The sequence below is a fragment of the Macaca thibetana genome, chromosome 4 (assembly GCF_024542745.1).
Source record: "Macaca thibetana thibetana isolate TM-01 chromosome 4, ASM2454274v1, whole genome shotgun sequence".
In the NCBI taxonomy this organism is placed as follows: domain Eukaryota; kingdom Metazoa; phylum Chordata; class Mammalia; order Primates; family Cercopithecidae; genus Macaca; species Macaca thibetana.
The window spans coordinates 77,208,490-77,230,292 of record NC_065581.1 but is presented as its reverse complement, the minus strand read 5'-3'; the positions used below and the strand labels follow the sequence as shown (position 1 = coordinate 77,230,292).

At 36.3% G+C, this 21,803-nt stretch overlaps 1 protein-coding gene across 9 annotated transcripts in view; it reads left to right on the top strand.

Annotated features, from left to right (window-relative positions):
• The window catches only part of HMGN3 (high mobility group nucleosomal binding domain 3), a 1,231,743-nt gene that overhangs the window by 421,772 nt on the left and 788,168 nt on the right, over nucleotides 1-21,803 (top strand). The window contains exon 1 of one of the 9 annotated variants that reach the window (XM_050789649.1): nucleotides 6,833-6,836. The exons of the other annotated variants lie outside the window; for them this stretch is intronic. The gene's annotated coding sequence lies outside the window, so the exon portion shown is untranslated. Of the gene's footprint in view, nucleotides 1-6,832; nucleotides 6,837-21,803 lie in introns of those variants that run through there. 9 annotated transcript variants of the gene reach the window in all.

The following is a 21,803-nucleotide window of genomic DNA, read 5'->3' as shown; positions in this document are numbered from 1 at the left end:
CCACAATCAAGATAGTGAACATATCCATCCCCTCAAAAATGTTTCTTTGTGTCCTTTTGTTATCTCTCCCTCCCAAACAATCTTCTCCCTTGTGCCTCCAGGGAGCCACTAGGCTGCTGTTAGTATACCTTAGCTTATATTTCCTATAATTTCATATAAACGGAATCATATAATATGTATTCTTTTTTGTATGGCTCTTTCACTCAGCATAATTATTTTGAGATTCACTGATGGTGTTGCATGTATGACTAGTCCATTCCATTGTATTGCTAAGTAGTATTCCACTTTATGGTTATATCATGATCTGTTCATCTATGTACTCTTTACCTGTTGATGCACACTTAGATTGTTTTCAGTTTGGTGTGATTACAAGTAAAGCTGCTAAGAACATTCATATAAATTATTTTAAGGACTATGTTTCCTCTTCTCTTGAGTAAATACCTAGGAGTGGAATGGCTGTATCTTCTGCTAGGTGTATATGCAATTTTTGAAGAAACTGAAAAATTGTTTTCCAAAGTGGTTGTTGTATCAGTCAGGGTTCTCTAGAGGGACAGAACTAATATATATATGTATGCAGGGGAGTTTATTATTAACTCACATGATCACAAGGTCCCACAATTGACCGTTCGCAGGCTGAGGAGCAAGATCACATTTTTCTGCCCGCTTATATTATATATTTTATATATATATATATATATAAAGGAGAGTTTATTAAGTATTAACTCACATGAGCACAAGCCACAATTGGCTGTCTGCAGGCTGAGCACCAAGATCACATTTTTCTGCCCACTTATATTCTAGCTGTGCTGGCATCTGATTAGATTGTGCCCACCCAGATTAAGGGTGGGCCTGCCTTTCCCAGACCACTGACTCAAATGTTAATCTCCATTGGCAACACCCTCACAGACACACCTAAAATCAATACTTTGTATCCTTCAATTCAATCAAGTTGATACTCATTATTAACCATCACAGTTGTAATTGGTCTACATTCCATCAACTAGTAGTGTATAAGTTACAGTTCTTCCACATCCTCTCTTACACTTAGTGTGGTTAATCATTTTTTGATTTTAGCTACTCTAATATGTGTGTAGTAGTTCATTTTGGTTTTAATTGATTCGGATTCATTTATTTTTAATTAACTAATCCTGATTATTAATGATGTTGAGTATCTTTTCAAATGTTTATTTGCCATGGCATTTTTTGAGGGGGACGAAGTGTCTGTTCAAAACTTTTGCACATTAAAAAATAATTGAGAATCCTTACTGTAGAGTTTTGAGTGTTCTTTGTGGATACAAAATCTGGATACAAGTCAGTATCAGTTATGTGATTTGAAAATTTTTTTTTCATTCTGTGACTTGTCTTTTTGTCTTTTCATTCTCAAATGATAGGGTCATTTGAAGAGCAATTTTTTTTTTCTGTAGTCCAAATTTTTCTTTTATAAATCTTAGAAATATTTGCTTAGTTCAAGCTTACAAAGATTTTCTTCTATAAATGTTATACTTTCACATTTTACAATTAGGTTAATGGTCCATTCTGAGTTAATTTTTACATAGGATATAAAGTAATGATCCAAATTTATTTTTGCATATGGATATAAAATTGTTATAATCTCATTTGCTGAAAATTCTTTTATCTGTTGCATTTATACCTTTGTTAAAAATAATTTTTTCAAATATATATGGATTTATTTCTGTACTTTCTATTTTGTTCTTCTGATATATTTGTCTATCTTTACAGCAAATTTAGCTGTTTTTGTTTTTGTTTACTGTGACTTTTAAAAAAATCAGTTATTATTAGCTCTCCAACTTTGTTCCATTCAAAACAAAGTGGCTGTATTGATATCAAAGTCAGCTTCAGAACAAAGAAAATTACCACAGTTAGAAAAGTATAATATATGTATTATATACATATGTGTATATATGTATATAATTATTCTGTATAATTATGTATATACATATATACATATGAGTATATATGTGTATAACACATATATATGTATAATACGTATATATACACATATAAGTGTATATGTGTATAATACGTATACACATATACACATATAAGTGTATATGTATATAATACGTATACACATATACACATATAAGTATATAAATATAGTATTACTCCATTCAGGCTATTATAACAAAATGCCATCAACTGAGTAGCTTATAAATAAAATAAATCTATTTCTCACAGTTTTGGAGGCTGAGAAGTCCAAAATCAAGGCACCAACAGGTTAGGTATCTTGTGAGGGCCTGTTTCCCGGTTCATAGATGATGCCTTTTCCCTGAGTCCTCATATGGTGGAATGGCAGAGCAGCTCTCTGGAACCTCTTTTATAAAGGCAGTAATATCATTCATGAGAATGAAGTCCTCATGACTCAATTATCTCCTAAAGGCCTCACCTCCCTACACCATCACACTGGTTATCAGGTTTTGGGGAACACATAAACATTCCCTCCATAGCATATATACACTATAATAGATATATCAGTCACCATATATGGGTACTAATAGAGTTATAGCTATCTATCTATATATGTATATATGTGTGCATATATATATAAAAAACTATATGGCCTATATATATACACACACACACATATATACACACACATGCACATACATGCATGTATTTGTTTAATGATGGGTGAATGGATGAAAGTGAAATAAGCACAAATGAATAATCCCATTGAGCAGCCCCAAATATTGCCAAAATATTTAGAAGATATTTTGAAGATGAACTGGCGTTTCGTATTTTAGCCTGTTTGTGACTCATTCTTCTCTACCTGCAAATGCAGCTTTTCATTTCTTTGAAAACATCACATTTCCCTACTATTTCTGAGAGTCTCTGGAGTGGTTCATGTTCATGTCAGAGAATATGCAGCTACAACATAGTACTGTAATTGTCATTTTGTCTGCTGAAACCACTGTTCTTTGAGTTCTGTGAGGTCTGCAGGACATTGCTATCATGTTCCCTGTTGCATTACTGTTATTGAGACTCTAATAAATCACATCTTTGCCAAATTTCACAATATTAGATTGTTTCTAAGGAGAAAGACAGGACAACAGAAGTTTGACCTTCCTAAACGTCCTAGGAGAAGCAGTAACTGGAGATTTAGTCTCATTTAAGAAATTTTTCAGCAGACAGGAGGAGACCGAAGCCACTCCAGTGATTCAGGAAGTGTCCCATCTAAAGTCCCGTAGACTAGGCAGGAGTTGAGACATTTGAGTCAAGGTAGATACATCACACATTCGTGTAAGGGGTGAGCTTTGTGGTAGCTTCTGAGAAGTGCCACTCTACATTTTCTCAGTTCCAGATCTAAGGAACTTATTTTAAGTTCCTCGAGAATGGCCCACAGGGTAGGGGTGCTATTTAAAAAAGTGAAGGAAAGCTCTCATCACATGTCATCTCAGTTTCGCAGACCATGATAGGCCCCTGCTTACAACCATTCATAGCTTTCATAGTAACTTAGATAGGAAGCCGTGCTTACCAAAGGCCCTGCCTGATTTGGCCATTTCTAATTCTCCAAGCCTATATCATTCCACTTTTTCCCCTTTCTCACAAAGCTCTGCTCACTGGCCTCATCTCAGTTCCTTAAACGCAGTGCAATTTTTCCTGCCTAAGGGCCCTTCATTTTACTGTTGCTAGAATATCCACCCACAGATCCTCAGTGGTTGGCCCTTTTTTTTTTTTTTTAACCTTCTAGATACCTGTTCAAACGCGGCCTCTTCCACAATGCCTTGCCCAACTACCTGACCTAAAATAGTCCCCAATTCCAGTTGTTCTTCATCACATCATCATGCTTATTCCCTTCATAGTACTTATCGCTATATGTAATTATCCTGTTCATGTATTTATTTATGTGTTATTATCCGTCTTTCCTTACCACATAAGCTCTTTGAGAATGAGATCCTTGCTATGTGTACATTGCTATGCCAAAAACATTGAATGGTTTATTAACTACTGTATTGTAGGTAGTTAATAAAAATTGTTGAACCAATGAATTGGTCTGTCTTGTGCACCAGGCTATGAGTTCTGAAAGGACTGGATCGAGGTCTGTTTTGCTCATTACTGTATTTCCACACGCAGAGGACATACTTAATAAATACGTGCTGAATAAAAGTGAAAGAAGAATAGTAAGTCAAGAGTTATAAAGCCAGAAATACTGTAAAAAATCCAGGCCAGACACTTTTGACCCAATAGTCGTTAACTGTAGCAGTATTCTCCATATGCGGGTTCAGAGACCAGGCAAATGCAAGTGAAATGCAAGTTTGCCAAAAGGTCTCACCAGCCTGTAGGTACATTCAGGGTCACATGAAGACTGCCTGATTTCAGGACTTATTTCCTTTATTTGCATAACGCTTGTCCTCAATCCTTAAGATGATCCCCTTCAGCATTTCTGAGAGTCCCCAGGGAGTGTCTCACTTGTGATTAAGAAAAAATCTAGCTTTATTAATGTTCTCACTGCCTTGTAGACACCACATTTATCCTCCAAGGATCACTGTTACTCTCCTAGGTCCTGTTCCTCCAATCATACCATTCTTCAGCAAACCCCCACTGCTGCTCCACTGACCACAAAGGACTTTACCACACTCCACAGGTTTCTGAAAATTTCACAGCAATAAAGCTCAGTGATCTATGGCAAACTCTCTGCTGTGGTTACCTCTCTCTCCCTTGTAACTTTTAATCTAGGTGTTAAAAACAGTGCAATATGTGTATGTGTGTGTGTGCCTTAATATTTTATAGTGTTAATTGAATGTTTTTTCAGTTTTTACTTATGGCTCTCACTTTGCCTAGGACCCACACGCGAATCTATGGAATTTGACTGGGAACAGATACGAGTCACAGTCACAAAGTTATACTCAGAATCCATATTCTCCTCTGGGAAGAAACTGGGGGGCTCGTTATGGCTCCCACCTTCCACCCTTAGGATAAGGTCTCTCCCAGAGGACTCTAGAGCCCTCCTTCAATTAGACTGCTGTCAGGGTATCTCACAATTTATTCAAAATACCTAGCGGCCCAAGCAGGAGACAAGCTCAAGCTCTTTCCTATAGGCTCTTCAGGTTCCAGGAAAATAGGCTGGCTTCACAAATTCCCTAGACATGCTTGGACGGGCCCAGATTCAAGCTGAAACTCTGCTATCTTGATACACAAGAAAATCTTCAAATGAACTCAGCTGTAACAAACCTTCAAACCACATAAAGCCATCCCACACCCTTGGCAATAAACACAGCCAACAGCAACAGAGGCCATGAGGTGGCAGCAAGAGCAACTTAAAGGCCATAAAGGGAATACAGAAGCCAACCACCTCACAGGATACTCTGACAAGAACAAGAAGGAATTTGGGCTTCTGACAATTCTGCTGAAATTCCTCCATGATACTCCTCAAACTGAGGACATAGGTTACTTGTTATTACACAAGTACATAGAATGATAGGATATATAAATCATTAAAATAGTTGTGTTCGGATGAGGAAATTGTGATGCCTTTTCTAAATAAAGTTTAATTTGTATATTTTGCTACTCTGTTTTTACAATTGAAGGGCAAGGGAAAAAATGAAGATTGTTATTATATATCTTTGAACCTAACTGTTCTAAGATCGGCAGAAAAGTAACCTCTTGTTCAAGCTAAGAGTTAATAATTATCGCTAAACCTTGTTCAGTTTGTACATTTGTGTGTTGAATGCCATAACATAAAAATAGCAGAATCTCATTTCACAAATTCAAAAGTTCAAGAACCATCATATTTGTTTATAATATGTAAATCACTTGAAATCCAACTCCATGCCCTGTTCCTATAGATTAGTGGGAAATTTAGTAGTAATTGAGGCTCCACCAGCCCAAGGTTGTACCTTGCACCTCATGTATCATTAAGACTCAGGAGGACCCCAGTCATTAATCATTTGCTCACACCATTTTCTGCTGCTCACACATTTCAGCAGAAATGCCAGGACATTTTCAGGGATTCTGCTGCTTTGGTCCACATTCAGTGACGGGAATCATCAGAAGGCTCATAGTACCTGTGCTGAAGGTGTGGCCTCTGAGTGCCCACAGAAGTAAGCCAGCTCCTTTAGTCGTCATGCCATCTCTTGACTCTGCAGAAAGGAAATATAAAGGAACCAGCTACCGGTTTGCAAATAATATTTCTCGAAATGTAATTAACATGAATCTCTCGAGAACATTTATGACAACTAAAAGACACACACAATTAACTTTAATAACATAGAGCTGTGATAATAAAGCTAAATAGCATTCTGAGATTCTAAAATAATTTCTGCAGATTAAATAGAAGGTAAGGAATGGTCAAAGCCTTTTCTAATATGTATGTGTTTATCTTTCCTATTTTAAATTACATATTAATGGTGCCTTCTATGAGGGGCCTGAATTACTTGCCACCTTAATACAAAAAGGTTCAAAACCTTTCCTAAGTTAGCTATAAAAAATACCTTATTTTATCTAATATGTTGAGGCCTGAAGTTTCCTTTTCACATAATGAAATGTGCATCTTTTGTGATGGGACCAATGTCCTAATACTTTCATATTGTTCTCTTTTATTTCAAAGGTATGTAAGGATTTCATTTGCTCTGAGCACACAGATGTAGTAAGCATTCATCTGGGGTGGAGGATAGACATCACCCACACAAAGTCTTTGCACAACACTGGTCTGATTAGAGTTCCACTTGCGCCATGGGCACACAGGATAGTGACAGATGTAGCTGTCAGAGGCTCACTCCCTGCTTTATCTGATAGGGCAAGGCTGCACAGGGAGCGTCCAACAACTAGAGTAGTCCTGTCAGAACCCACAGGTGCCTCTGGGGCAAAGAAGGGGGCAACAAGGGTGCCTTTCCTCTAAAATCAAGCAGGCTGAGAAAAACTAAGAAGCTCCTTCTCCATCATCACTGTAGGTGAGTGCAGGATGGAGAGACAGAAGAAAAGCAAACACTGATAAAATTGTAATATTTATTTTGACAACATAAGTATCTTATGGAAAATAAACGATTTGAATTTTAAAAATCGAAGGTGAGGGAAAGAGTAACAGGAATTCAAGGGAAAACAGCATTCCTATATTAGTGAGAAAAATAGATGAGGTTTTAAAAAAACAAGTATCTCTGGGATGACACATTAATAAAGTTTTGATATTTAATAGTTGGTGGTTTAGAATTCAAAATTATAGTCATTTAAAAATATATATCTTATTATATAATCACATCAAATAAACTCATATCAATATATGGTGGTAATAGTAATGATAGTAATCAGTCCTAAATTCCTGAAGGAAATAACACAGAGTGAAATAAAAAATGACAGTGTTTTATATTTGTAAACCACTTTACAATTTTCAAAGTGCTTTCACTTAAATGACCCCATTTGATCCTCATATCAGTCTATGAAACAGGCAGCACAATTTTTTCTTTCATCAGTGTGCAGGTAGGAGATTGAAATGTAGACCAGTTTAGTGATTTCCCCTGGGGTACATGGCTTGGATATACCAACACTAGAAATAGAATTCTGGACTTTTGCTTCCCAGAGCATTTTTATTTCTCATCAAATTGTTATTCATAGCTCTACATTTTCTGTCACTGAAAATAGACGTCAATTTCCAGAGGTGAGTAAAGCTTGTCCATAGATAGGTATAATTCACAGTATTTATCCATATTGGACTGATACATTTTAGGGTTGACCCTTTTCATGTGTTGTTAAAATAATGAGAATCAACTTAATAAACAACTCAGCTTACAACCTGCCTTTGTACTCTCCAAAAGTCTCTTCAATCGTAGTTCAGTTGGCAGTTGTAGCTTTTGAAGAGCATTGCTTCTCCCTACTCCACCCTTTGACCCAGTTTCTACCAAAAGCTGGCACCACAGCTATTATATTGCATATATTGCAGAGGCTTTGAGCTTCTTTAAATCTGTCTCAGCAATTTTCAACCAGGCTATTTCATTGACCCAGGAAAGAACAGAAGTAAGGAGACATATATGCAAGGACGTTGTCAGGTTCATTCTCTTTCCCACCTATTTCCTAGATCCATCCCTTTCCACCCAGGCTTAGGAGTAAATATACAGACGGGTTAGGAGAGAGACTGTATTTTGTTTCAAATAGACCTTGAGAGGCCATACCAACACTGTCGGCTCTGAGGGATCCTCAGAAGCCATGGAAGCTTCAGCTGTGGTGCAATTCCACGGAGAACATATTGTTTCACTGAAAACTTTCTGGTTATCCACGACCCCACTTATGATCAGAAAAGATCCATCCTAACATCTGTGAGATCCAGGGCAATAGGGCAAATAGGGGTCCACATAGCATTTGTCTAAATATTTAACTGTCATGCAAACAAGCTGTAATATTAAATACGTTCTCTCCTCCTGTGCAATAATGGTACATCTGTAATAACAAAATTGAAATACATGTTTGACGCTACGGTTTCATGTTATTGATAGCTGGCAAAAAAGAAAAGTTATTTGAATTTAATTATTAATCTATTTTGGGGATTTTTTTTTTTTTAAAGACAAGGTCTTGTTCTTTCACCTAGGCTGGAGTGCGGTGACTGACTATAACCTCGAACTCCTGGACTCAAGTGATCTTCCCACCCCAGCCTCCCGAGTAGCTAGGACTATAGGCACATGCCACCACACCAAGCTTTTTCATTTTTTCTGGAGGCAGGGGTCTCACTGTGTCACCTAGGCTGGTCTTAAACTCATGAGCCCCCATGTTCAGCTGGGATTTCTGTTGATAATCCAGTCATTTTTGAATTATAACATGAAGCAATATAATTTATAAGTTATTTATAAATTGATTTATTTCATACCTTTATTTTTCTTTCATTAGAAAAATATCACTTATTACATTGCGCTAATTAAGACTTTCAGATAATTTATGTTCTATTGAGAGTACTGACCTAAAGGACTAAAAATTTTTATTTATTTATTTTTTTGAGATGGAGTTTTGCCTTTGTTGCTCAGGCTGGAGTGCAATGGCACAACCTCTGGTCACTGCAACCTCCATCTTCAGGGTTCAAGTGATTCTCATGCTTCAGTCTCCCAAGTAGCTGGGATTACAGGCATGTGCCACCATGCCCGGCTAATTTTGTATTTTCTCAGTAGACATGGAGTTTCACCATGTTGGTCAAGCTGCTCTTGAATTCCTGACTTCAGGTGATCCACCCGCCTTGGCCTCCCAAAGTGCCGGGATTACAGGCATGAGCCACGATGCCTGGCAAGGGCTAAAAATTAATTGTAACCAGGCAAGGTGCCACCAGCCTGTAGTTCCAACTACTGTGGAGGCTGAGGCAGGAGGACCCCTTGAGTGCAGGAGTTCAAGGCTGAAGTTTGCTGTGATTGTGCCTATGAATAGCCACTGTAATCCAGCCTGGGCAATCTAGTGAGACCCATCTTTAAACCAAACAAAGCAAAATTAATTATACTTATAAAATTTCAGCAAAAATTATACTAAATATAAAATTAGAATTATTTTTCATATTTTTTAAAAAGTGATTTTTTATATTCAAAATTATTTATTAAACTAAAAGTCAAAATGCAAACTCTAATGCATATACAAAAATTTAATCAACATTATCTAAAGTTAAATTTTAAAATTCATTTTTGAAAATTTAATTAAAACTTATTAGATATATTCATAAAAATAAAACTATTCACAATTCTAGCATTAAATGTTCATCTAGTTTTCAATATAAGAATCAAGATCACATTTTATATATGTCATAGCTAGATCAGCATTGTCCAATAGACACGGTGCAAGCCACATATACAACTTTTAGTTTTTTTTTACATTAAAAGTTATTTGACATTAGAAAAATGTAAAATAAAACATTAACACATGTTAATATTTATTTTAATAATATATTTTATTTAATCTATATATTAAAATTTTTCAACATGTAATCAAAAATAGTTAATAAAGGCTTTTGAATTCTTTTTTCATACTGTCTTCAAAATTCAAAAATATACAAAAGTATATTTTACAATTATAACACTTCTCAGCTGGACACATTTCAGGTGCCCAGAAGTCACATGTGGCTAAGGTTACCATATTGGACAGCAACGTGAATTCTTCAATGTCAAGTATTACTCCGTTGTCATGTGCAACTATTGCAAATACCACATTAATTGAAGGCTTTCAGACCCACAGATTGACACACAAAGAGAAGCAACAAAATGGATTTTTCACACAACTGGGAATTATAGTAAGAAGAAGAACTTGACATGTTAACATGTCCAACTAACTTGTCTTTTTTCTTGCTTATTAAGCACTTCTACCACTCTAATCCTCGGAAGCAGTGTCCACCTCTGGTGGTGGTACAATCCACAGACCATCATGGATGTAACTGCCTTTTGCTCCAAAGGACACAGGACAAGAGGTTGGAAGAAGCATTTCCTTGGGACCCAAAGAAGGGTTAGGCATAACAGTGGATCTTTAGGGATTACATGCTACACTGTACACTGTGGAGCATCAGACAACAGGTAACAGAAATGCCATTTGTTCATTAATTCATTTGTTGGTGCATTTATGAAAATTGGGGCTGAAGCAAGGGGCTGCACTTGCTCAGGTATGAGGAAGATACTGGATCAGGGCACTCCCAGAACTAAGTTGGTTTCCCAGTAGCGCATTAGAAAAGGAAGGGATCAAGATGGGCCAGGTCTCTCAGGAATGTGCTAGATGAGGGAAGATGGGCTGGACTGTGAATCTTCATGTAGTAATAGCAGTGTTTCAAGAATGAGATGAGTGGCAAGGTCAGGTCTGAGAGAGCAGGAGTACATGGGGTAAGGTTGGCAAACTTTCAATGACCTGGAACGCACATACTCCATCAATTATTGCCAATCTTCTAGTTTTTCCAAAGTGGCCAAGTATCTAGATACAAGATGCAAATATTTTTAGTGATCATTATTATTCTGAATACATCTACTTATCCATCCATCTATCCATTCATTCATCCATTTAACATTTTTCATCTATATTGAACAGCTACTCAATGCTAGACACTGTTCTTAGTACCACAGATACAAGGATGAATAGGATACAACCCCTACCCTTAAATAACTCTTACTGCTGTATAGGAATTTATCCTCTGCTAAGGCCTTCTTTCTTTTATCTCCTAGTTATTTCCTCAAAAATGTGAACACCTGCTTGTGTTGTCCTCCTCAATGCTGGTGCAGATCAAGGATCCTTTAGGGGCTGTTGTCCATGTCAGCTTTTTCTGGGAGGCTGAAAATTGCTATGCAGAACCTCTTGGGCTCTCCTTCTAAGACCACTTGATAGAGGAAGTGTATATTTCCCTCACCTTCTACAAAATATCTGAATAGAAATCATAATATACACTGCCTGTGGTAGATCATGCCTGTAATCCAAGCACTTTGGGAGACTGAGACAGGAGGATAGCTTGAAGTCAGTAGTTAAAGACCAGCCTGGGTGACATAGTTAGACCTTATTTCTACAAAAAAATTTTTTTAAATCGCTGGACCTGGTGATGTGCACTTATAGTCCTATCTACTCAGGAGGCTGAGGTGAGAGGATCACTTGAGCCCAGGAGTTCAAGGCTGTAGTGAGCTATGATTGTGCCACTGTACTTTAGCCTGGGTGACAAAGTGAGACACTGCCTCTATAAAAGGGGGAAGAAACATGACATAGGAAGAATAGGGAGAAGTCTTTGCTCTCAGGGGACAGAGATAAAATACATTTGTGGTGGTCAAATCTGTGTGATCCTTTCATATTATTTTGGTATTGGGAGAAATTCTTTCAACATGAGAATATACTATACAATATTTAAGATGACTTTAATTTTCCTCCATGGAAAGAAATACTTATCAATGATTATTTCTCTTTCATATACACCAAGTAAATTTTAGAACATTACATATGGTTACTAAGTTCAATTATTAATGAAGAGAGAAATATATCTTTTAAATATGTTTTTCAATTTCCAGTGGAGAACTTACTCTTTTAGGTAAATTTGGTAGTGAACTATATCAGTTGTTTAAAAAAATGCCATGTTTTAAACATATTTTAATATTCATTATCTCATTTGACCCACACAACAACTATATTATGTAGCTAGGGAATGTATTATCTTCATTTATCAGATAGAGTTGAGCCATAAAGAGATTGGACTTGTACATGCCCACACACATTAGGGCCAGAGATAAAAATAGAGTTGAAGTCTCCGGATTCCTAGTCCAGGATGCTTTCCATTATAACACAGTACTTTCCTAGTTGCTCTTCATAAAATCTATGATCTGTTACAGACAAAATGCTACAGGAAAATCCTCATAAGTAAAAAATCCAATCTGCTAGCAAGGATCTAATAAAATGCTCAGAACATGTTGTTTTCCTTTGTCTTACCCTTATTTATTCTAGATCAAAATGGAATACATAAATATACACAACCAGAAATTTACTGAGACCAATTATTTCATAATTTTATGGATGTTGTGCCCAACATTAACTCACATGTCATCTCTTATTTGGAAATCTTTTGAATGATTCTGGGCAAAAAACTTACTACTAATAAAGAAAATCCTGCTGAATTTAATTAGTCTTTGGCAATAAAAATTTGTGTTTGCTGATCAGTAAGTTAGCTCTACCAGAGAGACCTCATTATTTACAGACTTGATTTAGTTTCTCAGTAAAATGGTCTTCTTGGCAGAGCATTAGGGAATAATATTTCCTTCATTTTCTACTTTGCTTTATAACTAAGGAAGATTTTATGATCATTTAGATCTTACTTCACTGCCAACTCTTGCAATTTAATCCTATGTATGCTCTGCCAAGGACAAAACTTTCCACTTTACAAAAAAATTTTCTCCAAAAAATACCTATTGGCCCCAGATATGAAATTCACCGATGTATATGTTTTCAAAGAAAAGATAAAAGTTGTGGAAAGCAGCAATGTGGTAGGAAAATCACTTGATTAATTCTCAAAAGTGATGGGGTAGTGGGAAATAAGGTGGTAGTGGGGGTAGGGGAGAGGTAGGAAGTAGGAATGTATATATATTATGTATATACTTACAGAAAAAGAAATCTAACCTTAAAGAATGTGGTGAGGTACTAAGAGCAAAAAACGGTAAAATTAGGTCTCTATAATAAATTACAAGACATTTAAATTACTTTCTTCCTTTTGACTTCCTTGGATATAGTAATGTAGATAGCAACATATAGAAAATACACATAGAAAAGCACCTCTTGGAATTCATTTACTAAAATTTTCAAGTAAACTCAATATACTCTGCAGATAATCACAAGTTTTTACAATGGTTGAAATAGGTTGAGTGTTTTTCCAAGTAGCTAGCAAGACAGGTTTCAAAATGATTAAGGATACAATCTTTCAGTTCAAAATTAAATTCACTTACTGTATTAGTCTGTTCTCACACTGCTAATAAATACCTACCCAAGACTGGGTAATTCATAAAGGAAAGAGGTTTAATTGACTTACAGTTCCACATGGCTGGGGAGGCCTCACAATCATGGCGGAAGGCAAAGGAGGAACAAAGTTACATCTTACATGGTGGCAATCAAGAGAGCATGTGCAGGGGAACTTCCCTTTAAAAACCATTAGATCTTGGGAGACTTATTCGCTATCCCAAGAATAACACAGGAAAAACCTGCCCCCACAACTCAACTACCTCCCACCAGGTTCCTCCCATGACATGTGGGAATTATTATAATTCAAGGTGAGATTTGGGTGGGGACACAGAGTGAAACCGTATCATTTGCTAATTTTATAATTGAAAATTTTTTAAAATTTCAATAATGTAATTAAGAAGTCCAGAAAAATTCCAGTGTAACAATGCTTATCAGCTTCATCTTTTACTCCCTGGCCAAAATTTTAATTGGCTATCTGGTAAAAATTATGAAATTACCAATTAAAATATTATCCATTACTGAGAGGTAAGAAGTTAATATATACAATACAGCATGTAAAATTAATATGGATGTAAATTTAGTGTAATAAACTCTTCACCTTAATATTTCTAAGAAATCTAAATCTAAGTTCTAAACTCAGTTGTTTCTTCAGATCCATTCTCTGCTTCGGTTCATTACATTTCTATCTACTCATCATCCAAGTTAAACCTTATAAGTATCATTTATTCTTTCATTCTTCAAATATTTGTTGAATAGCAGCAATGTCTCAGACCAGATGCTAGGGACAGGAGATACAGTGGGGCTAAGACAGACAAGGAGCCTTCGTTCCACTAGAGAAAGATAATAAGCTTCATGAATTAGTTAATCAAACAAGATAATTTTAGCTAATGATAAGTACTGTGGAGGAAATAAACTGGGTGATGACAAGTAGAGTCCAATTTAAATAGCCTTCTCTGAGGAGGCGACACATGAGCTGAGACTAGAAGAGCTTGGAGCAGAATATTCCAGGCAGAGGGAATGACAAATAAAAGGATTAGAGTGAGGAAAAGTTCAACGTGTTTGAAGAACAGCCTGGGGAGTGAGGTGGTGTGAATAGGCAAGAGTCAGTATCCACATAGACTTGGTAGTGATGGTAAAGAATTTATTATAAAATCATGGGAAGCCATTTAAAGCATACAAGTAGGGGATTGGCTTGATCTGATAGTCCTGTTAGAGAGGGACAAGATTGGGAGCAGAATGACTCATCATAAGGAGTCCAAGCAGCAGATAATGGTGTCTTATTCCAAAGCAGTAGAAATGCAGACCTATGATATACGTTGGAGGTATAACTGGTAGGTCTCAATAATAAATAAGATGTGGTCGGTAGCAGTGGTGTGCTGGAACAGACTCTCAGTAGCTCATGTGAGCTGAGTGCAAGCATTTCCTTCCAACTCTGGATTCAGTGATGAAATGACACCTGGCTTAATCAGCCATGGAGGGAGTATCTATGATGTATCATAAAGATTGGCAAATGCTACAAATAAGGCCTTCCACCCTCTTATCCCCAGACTCAGTTGAATATCACCCACACATCCATGGCAGGGAGGGAAAGGAGAATAATCAACAGTTGATTTGGACACAAATGTTTGAGTCACCTATTGAGTCCTCCTTCTGCTCCTTCATGCTCTTCAGGTTTTCAAATTCTACCAATTACTTTTCAAATCTATCTCTTCACTTTCTCAACATCTGATGGACTGTTCACAGCCTCTTTCTTGCACTATTTCTTGCACTATCTCTTTCTTGCACTATTAAAAAAACTTCCTGGTTTCTCTGTAAAGAGTGTTGCCACCTCAAATTCATCTTTCAAACATCAAAACAAAATTATCTAAACTACAAATATAATCTCATTACTCTTAGGTTTATTATCATTTAAACTGTTTGTGTATAGGAAAAGTTCAAGCTCCTTAACATTATGTCCCAAGGCCTTTATCCCTGAATTCTATTATCTGGTACTCCCCATCTTAAACTTGACCAACATTCAACTGCTTCTTATTCCATATACATACCATGCTACTTCTCACCTTCAGGATATGCTTTAAAATGTCTCCACTATGGGAACTGTTATTCCATCCTCAACTGGCAACTGGCACACATAGATCATCTCTTTGGGAAGTCTTCCATGATTACTTCCTCCCTACACTGGCTAGATTATGAGGACTAACATCTGGGCTCTTAGCCATTCACCGCACTTATTTCATTGTGTTGAAATTACTGTATGTATTGCTGTATCTGTCTTTCCCTCTAGACTATGAGAAACTTCGAGGCAAGGATAGCACCTGACATACATAGCAAATTCAACAAATGTTGAAACTCAATGAATGTTTGTTGAATGAACAAATGAATTTGTTAATATTTATATATTGCATACATTTCAGCCTTTTCTAGTAGGCCACAGACATCCCCAGTCAAAATGAAGAGATTTTCTGTTTTCAATGCACTCCATCAGATCTCTGCCTTCATATTGTCATTTAGGTTGTTGTGGAGGTTAATATCGTCAATATCATCATTATTGCTACATGTATTGGGTTCCAGAGGCAGAGGCAGTGAGATTAATTCATTTGCCAAGGTCATACAGTAAGTAAAGAGACATTTATGATCACTTACTACACTTTATTATGCTCATTTTTTTACTTATCTTTACTATACTGTCAATTCTTAGATGATTGTGCCTGAATCGGAGTCAGCTTTGAATAATAACAAAAATACTAGCAACCAATATTTATTGAGTACTCATACTACTTTATATGGCTGACCTCATTTAAGGCATTACAACATGTGTATGCTGTAGGTGCTATTAACAAACCTACTTTATAATAAGATATATATTCAATCTACTTTACAGTAAAACGTATGGTAGTTATTTCTTTAAGATAAATTCCCAGAATTGAAATTACTGCAAAAGGTTATAATTATTTTTTCACTTTTAATTTATTATTTATGATTTTAAAAATAATCTTCATTTTTAGAACATTTTTGGATTTAAATAGAAATTGCAAAGATAAAATAGTTCTCATATACCTCACACCCATTTTCCCTTATTATTAACATCTTACATTAGGATAGTACACACATCACAGTTACTGAACTAATATTGAGTCTGCACTTTATTCAAATTCCCATAGATTTCACCTAAAGTTCCTTTCGTTTCCAGGATCCCCTCCAGAATACTAACTACATTATTTTAGTTTTCATGTTTCCTTAGGCTCCTCTTGGCTATGATAGTTTCTCAGACTTTATTTGTTTCTGATGACCTTTATCATTTTTAGGAGTATTAATTATACATTTGTAGAAAGTATTGGGAACTTGTCTGATGTTTTCACATGATTAGACTGGGGTTGTGAATTTGGGGAAGAAAGACCACGGAGGTAAATTGTTATTTTCATCAAATCATATTAAGGGTACATACTATCAACATTTCTTATCACTGTTGATGTTGATCTTGATCATCTGGCTGAGGTAGTATTTGTCAGAGGTATCCATTTTAAAGATACTCTTCTTTCCCTCTTTTCATACTGCAGTTTTTGGGAAGAAGTCACTGGGTGCAGCCTACATTTAAGGAATGGGGTGTTATGTTCCACCTTCTTGAAGGTGGATTATCTACATAAATTATTTTGAATTCTTCGGCAAGGGAAATTTATCTCTTCTTTCTTTCTTCTCCCCTCCCCACCTCACTCCCTCCCTCTCTTTTTTGGTTCATGGCTGTTTTACACTTTGGGCTACAGTTCAATACTACCTTAATTTGTTACTCAAAATGTTTCAGCTTTAGGCATTGGTTCTGGTATCCCTTTGCTATATCCACAAAATTTGGTGAGGGAGTTTCTCTGAGCACTCCCTTACTTTCTGGTATAACTGCAGAAAGTTATACCAGGCTCTTCTTACACATGTCCTGCCCCAGTCCTAGAGTCAGTCATTTTTTCAAGGATTTCTGGTTACTTAGATTGGAAAATGGTATTTAAAACGAAAATCTGGATGCGACGTGTGCTTGTTGCCAGTAGAGTATCATTTACTCTCAGCCTTCTCAGCTGACAGGGCGAGGGAATACATGTGAATATACTAACCTGTGTATACACAGACAGTCCCTGACTTATAATGATTTTTAACTATATCGTGGTGCAAAAAATCATATACATTCAGTATGCTCCCCAACTTACAATGGGGCTATGTCTGGATAAACCCATTATAAGTTGAAAATACCTTAGTCGAAAATGCAGTTTTGACTTACAGTATTTTTAATTTATGATGGGATTATCTGAATATAACCCCATCAAAAGTTCAGGAACATCTGTAAACATATCTACATGTAACTATTTGCATCTATATTAAGCCAAACAGTAGTTTATGCTGGTGTGTCCAACTGTAATCTATTACCACAGGGATCATCCTAGCCTCCTCCCTTCGCTTACCTTAAAATTTACACTTTAATAGTAAGAAACCTGGCTTCCACCATTTGCCATTCATTTACTTAATTGTTCAATTCTAGTACACATACACAGCAGTATCAGAATTGATGACTCATAACACTGTAGGAAATAACCATATCAACTAGAGTACATTAGCTATGTGCTGTTCCTTTTTCTTTTAGTCTTACAGATTACTCATTTTCAAATGGACTTAGGTCAGCAAATTTTATCCCAACACCCTTCAGTGAGGTTGTTCTATACATTTTGAAATACAATTAGATTATATTGTCACAGTCGATATTTCATCCTGGAACCCTCCAAATTCCAAAGTAATTTTGAAAAGTTTGCATACATTAAGGTTTACTCTTTGCTGTAAAGTCCTATAGGTTGTGAGAAATGCATAGTGTCGGCATGGCACGGTGGCTCATGCCTGTAATCCCAGCACTTTGGGAGGTGGAAGGGGGCAGATCGTTTGAGGTCAGGAGTTCAAGACCAACCTGACCAACATGGTGAAAAACTGTTTCTACTAAAAATACAAAAAAAATACCTGGGCGTGGTGGCGCATGCCTGTAATCCCAGCTACTCAGGAGGCTGAGGCAAGAGAATCGCTTGAATCCAGGAGGCACAGATTGCAAAGAGCTGAGATAGCGCCATAGCACTCCAGCCTGGGTGACAGAACAAAACTCCGTCAAAAAAAAAAAAAAAAAAAAAAAAAAAAAGCATAGTCATTTATCCACCATTACAGTATCATTACAGTATTACACAGAATATTTTCACCACCCAAACAAAATCCACTATACTTCACATATTCAACTTTCTCCCCTCCCCTTTAGCTCCTAGCAACCACAAATCTTTTTTTTTTCTTTTTTTCTTTTATTTAAAAGAAAGGAATCAGGATTAACCCAAATCCACATATAAAAGGAGAAACCTTGCAGAGTTCTCAAATTTCTATATATCCTCTTCATATTATGATTTATAGCTCTCATTATGCTGTACCTTTACTCCATTGATTCTATCATGAGACTTACAGGAAGAAACAGTGAAACTGATCTCCACAGGACCACTATCATGCTTTTTAGTCTTAGTTTGTGCACTCCTATGCATATGCTGCAGGAAGGGATGACTCCCCATAGTTTCTGCTGATAAGAAGACCATATGAATAAGGGAAGAGAAATATGAATGAAACATGCATATAATCTAGCAAGGCTTTCTTGCTCTTTTTAATTTTTATTTTTATTTACTTATTTTTATATTATTTATTTTTAACTTTTACTACAGGTTCAGGGGTACAATCATAGGCCTGTCACATAGGCAAACTCACATCATTTGCTGTACAGACCATTTCATAACCCAAGTACTAAGCCTAGTACCCATTAGTTGTTTTTTTCTGTTCCTCTCCCTCTTCCCACCTTCAACTCTCAAGTAGAACCCAGTGTGTTTTTCCCCACTTTGTGTCCATGTTTTCTCATCATTTAGCTCCCACTTATAAATGAGAACATGCAGTTCTGTTCCTGTGTTAGCTTGCTAAGGATGATGGCCTCCAGTTCCATCTATGTTCCTGCAAAGAACATGATCTTGTTATTTTTCATGGCTATGTAGTATTCCACAATGTATGTGCACCATATTTTCTTTACCCATTCTACCATTGATGGGCATTTAGGTTGATTTCACGTCTTTGCTATTGTAAATAGTGCTGTAATGAACATGTGTGTGCATGCGTCTTCATGGTAGAATGATTTATGTTCCTTTGGGTATATATTCAGCATTGGGATTGCTGGGTTGAATGGTAGTTCTGTTTTTAGCTCTTTGAGAAATTGCCACACTGCTTTCCACAATGGCTGAACTAATTTGCACTCCAACTAACAGTATATAAACATTCCATTTTCTCTGCAACCTACTGTTATTTTTTGACTTTTTACTAATAGCCATTCTGACTGGTGTGAGATGGTATGTCATTGTGGTTTTGATTTGCATATCTCTAATGATTGATGACACTGCACTTTTTTCATATGCTTGCTACCACATGTATGTCTTCTTTGAAAAGTGTCTGTTTATGTTCTTTGCCCACTTTTTAAAGGGGTTGTTTTTTCTTGTAAATTTGTTTAAGTGCCTTATAGATGTGGGATATTAGACCTTTGTCAGATGCATAGTTTGTGAATATTTTCTCCCATTCTGTAGGTTGTCCATTTACTCTGTTGATAGTTTCTTTTGCTGTGCAGAAGCTCTTAAGTTTCATTACATCCCATTTGTTAATTTTTTCATTTGTTGCAATTGCTTTTGGCATCTTTGTCATGTAATCTTTGACAGTTCCTATGTCCAGAATGGTATTGTCTAGGTTATTTTACAGGGTTTCTATAGTTTCGCGTTTTACGTTTAAATCTTTAATCCATCTTGAGTTGGTTTCTGTATGTGGTATAAGGAAGGGATCCAGTTTCAATCTTCTACATATGACTAGCCAATTATCCCAGCATTAATTATTAAATAGGGAGTCCTTTTTCCATTGCTTGTTTTTGTCAGCTTTGTCAAAGATCAGATGATTGTAGGTATGTGGCCTTATTTATGGGCTCTCTATTCTGTTTCATTGGTCTATGTTTTTGTACCAGTGCCATGCTGTTTTGTTTACTGTAGCCCTGTAGTATAACTGAAGTTGGAAAATGTGAGACCTCAGCTTTGTTCTTTCTGCTTAGGATTGCTTTGGTCATTTGGTCCGTTTTTGGGTTCCATATGAATTTTAAAATAGTTTTTTCTAGTTCTGTGAAGACTGTTGGTAGCTTGATAGAAATAGCATTGAATCTGTAAGTTGTTTTGGGAAGTATGGCCATTTAATGATATTTATTCTTCCTGTCCATGAGCATGGGATGTTTTTCCATTTGTGTCTTCTCTGATTTTTTTGAGCAGTGTTTCATAATTCTCATTTTAGAAATCTTTCATCTCTCTAGTTAGCTGTATTCCTAGGTATTTTATTCCTTCTGTGGCAATTGTGAATGGGATTGCATTCCTGATTTGGCTCTTGGTTTGACTGTTGTTGGTGTATAGAAATGCTAATGATTTTTATACATTGATTTTTTATCCTGAAACTTTGTGAAGTTGTTTATCAGCTGAAGGAGCTTTTGGGCTAAGATGACGAGGTTTCTAGATATAGAATCATGTCAACTGCAAACAGGAACAGTTCAACTTCTTCTTTCCTATTTGGATGCCTTTTATTTCCTTCTCTTGCCTGATTGCTCTGGCAAAGACTTCCAATACTATGCTAAATAGGAGTGGTGAGAGAGGGCTTCCTTGTCTTGTGTCAGTTTCAAGAGGAATGCTTCTAGCTTTTGCCCATTCAATATGATGTTGGCTGTGGGTTTTTCATATATACCTCTTATTATTTTGAAGTGTATTCCTTCAATACCTAGTTTAAGTGAGAGTTTTTAACATGAAGAGAAAGCCTTTCCTGCATCTATTGAGATAATTATGTGATTTTTGTCTTTAGTTCTATTTATGTGATGAATCACATTTATTGATTTGCTTATTTTGAGCCAATCTCGAATCCCAGAGATAAAGTATATTTGATCGTGGTGGACTCAATTTGTGATGTACTGCTGGATTCAGTTTGCAAGTATTTTGTTGAGGATTTTTGCATCAGTGTTCCTCAATTATATTGGCCTGAAGTTTTCTTTTTTTGTTGTGTCTCTGCCAAGTTTTGGTATCAGGTTAATGCTGAGTTTGGGAAGACTCCCTCCTTCTCAATTTTTGGGAATAGTTTCAATAGGAATGATATCACCCCTTCTTTGTACATCTAGAATAATATGCCTGTGAATCTCTCTGGTCCTGGGCTTCTATTTGTTGGTAGGCTATTTATTACTGATTCAGTTATGGAGCTTGTTATTGGTCTGTCCAGAAAATCAATTTCTTTCTGGTTCAGTCTTGGAAGGGTGTATGTGTTCAGGAATTTATCCATCTGTTTCCTTGTAATTCTTAGTTTCCTTGGATTGGGTTTTG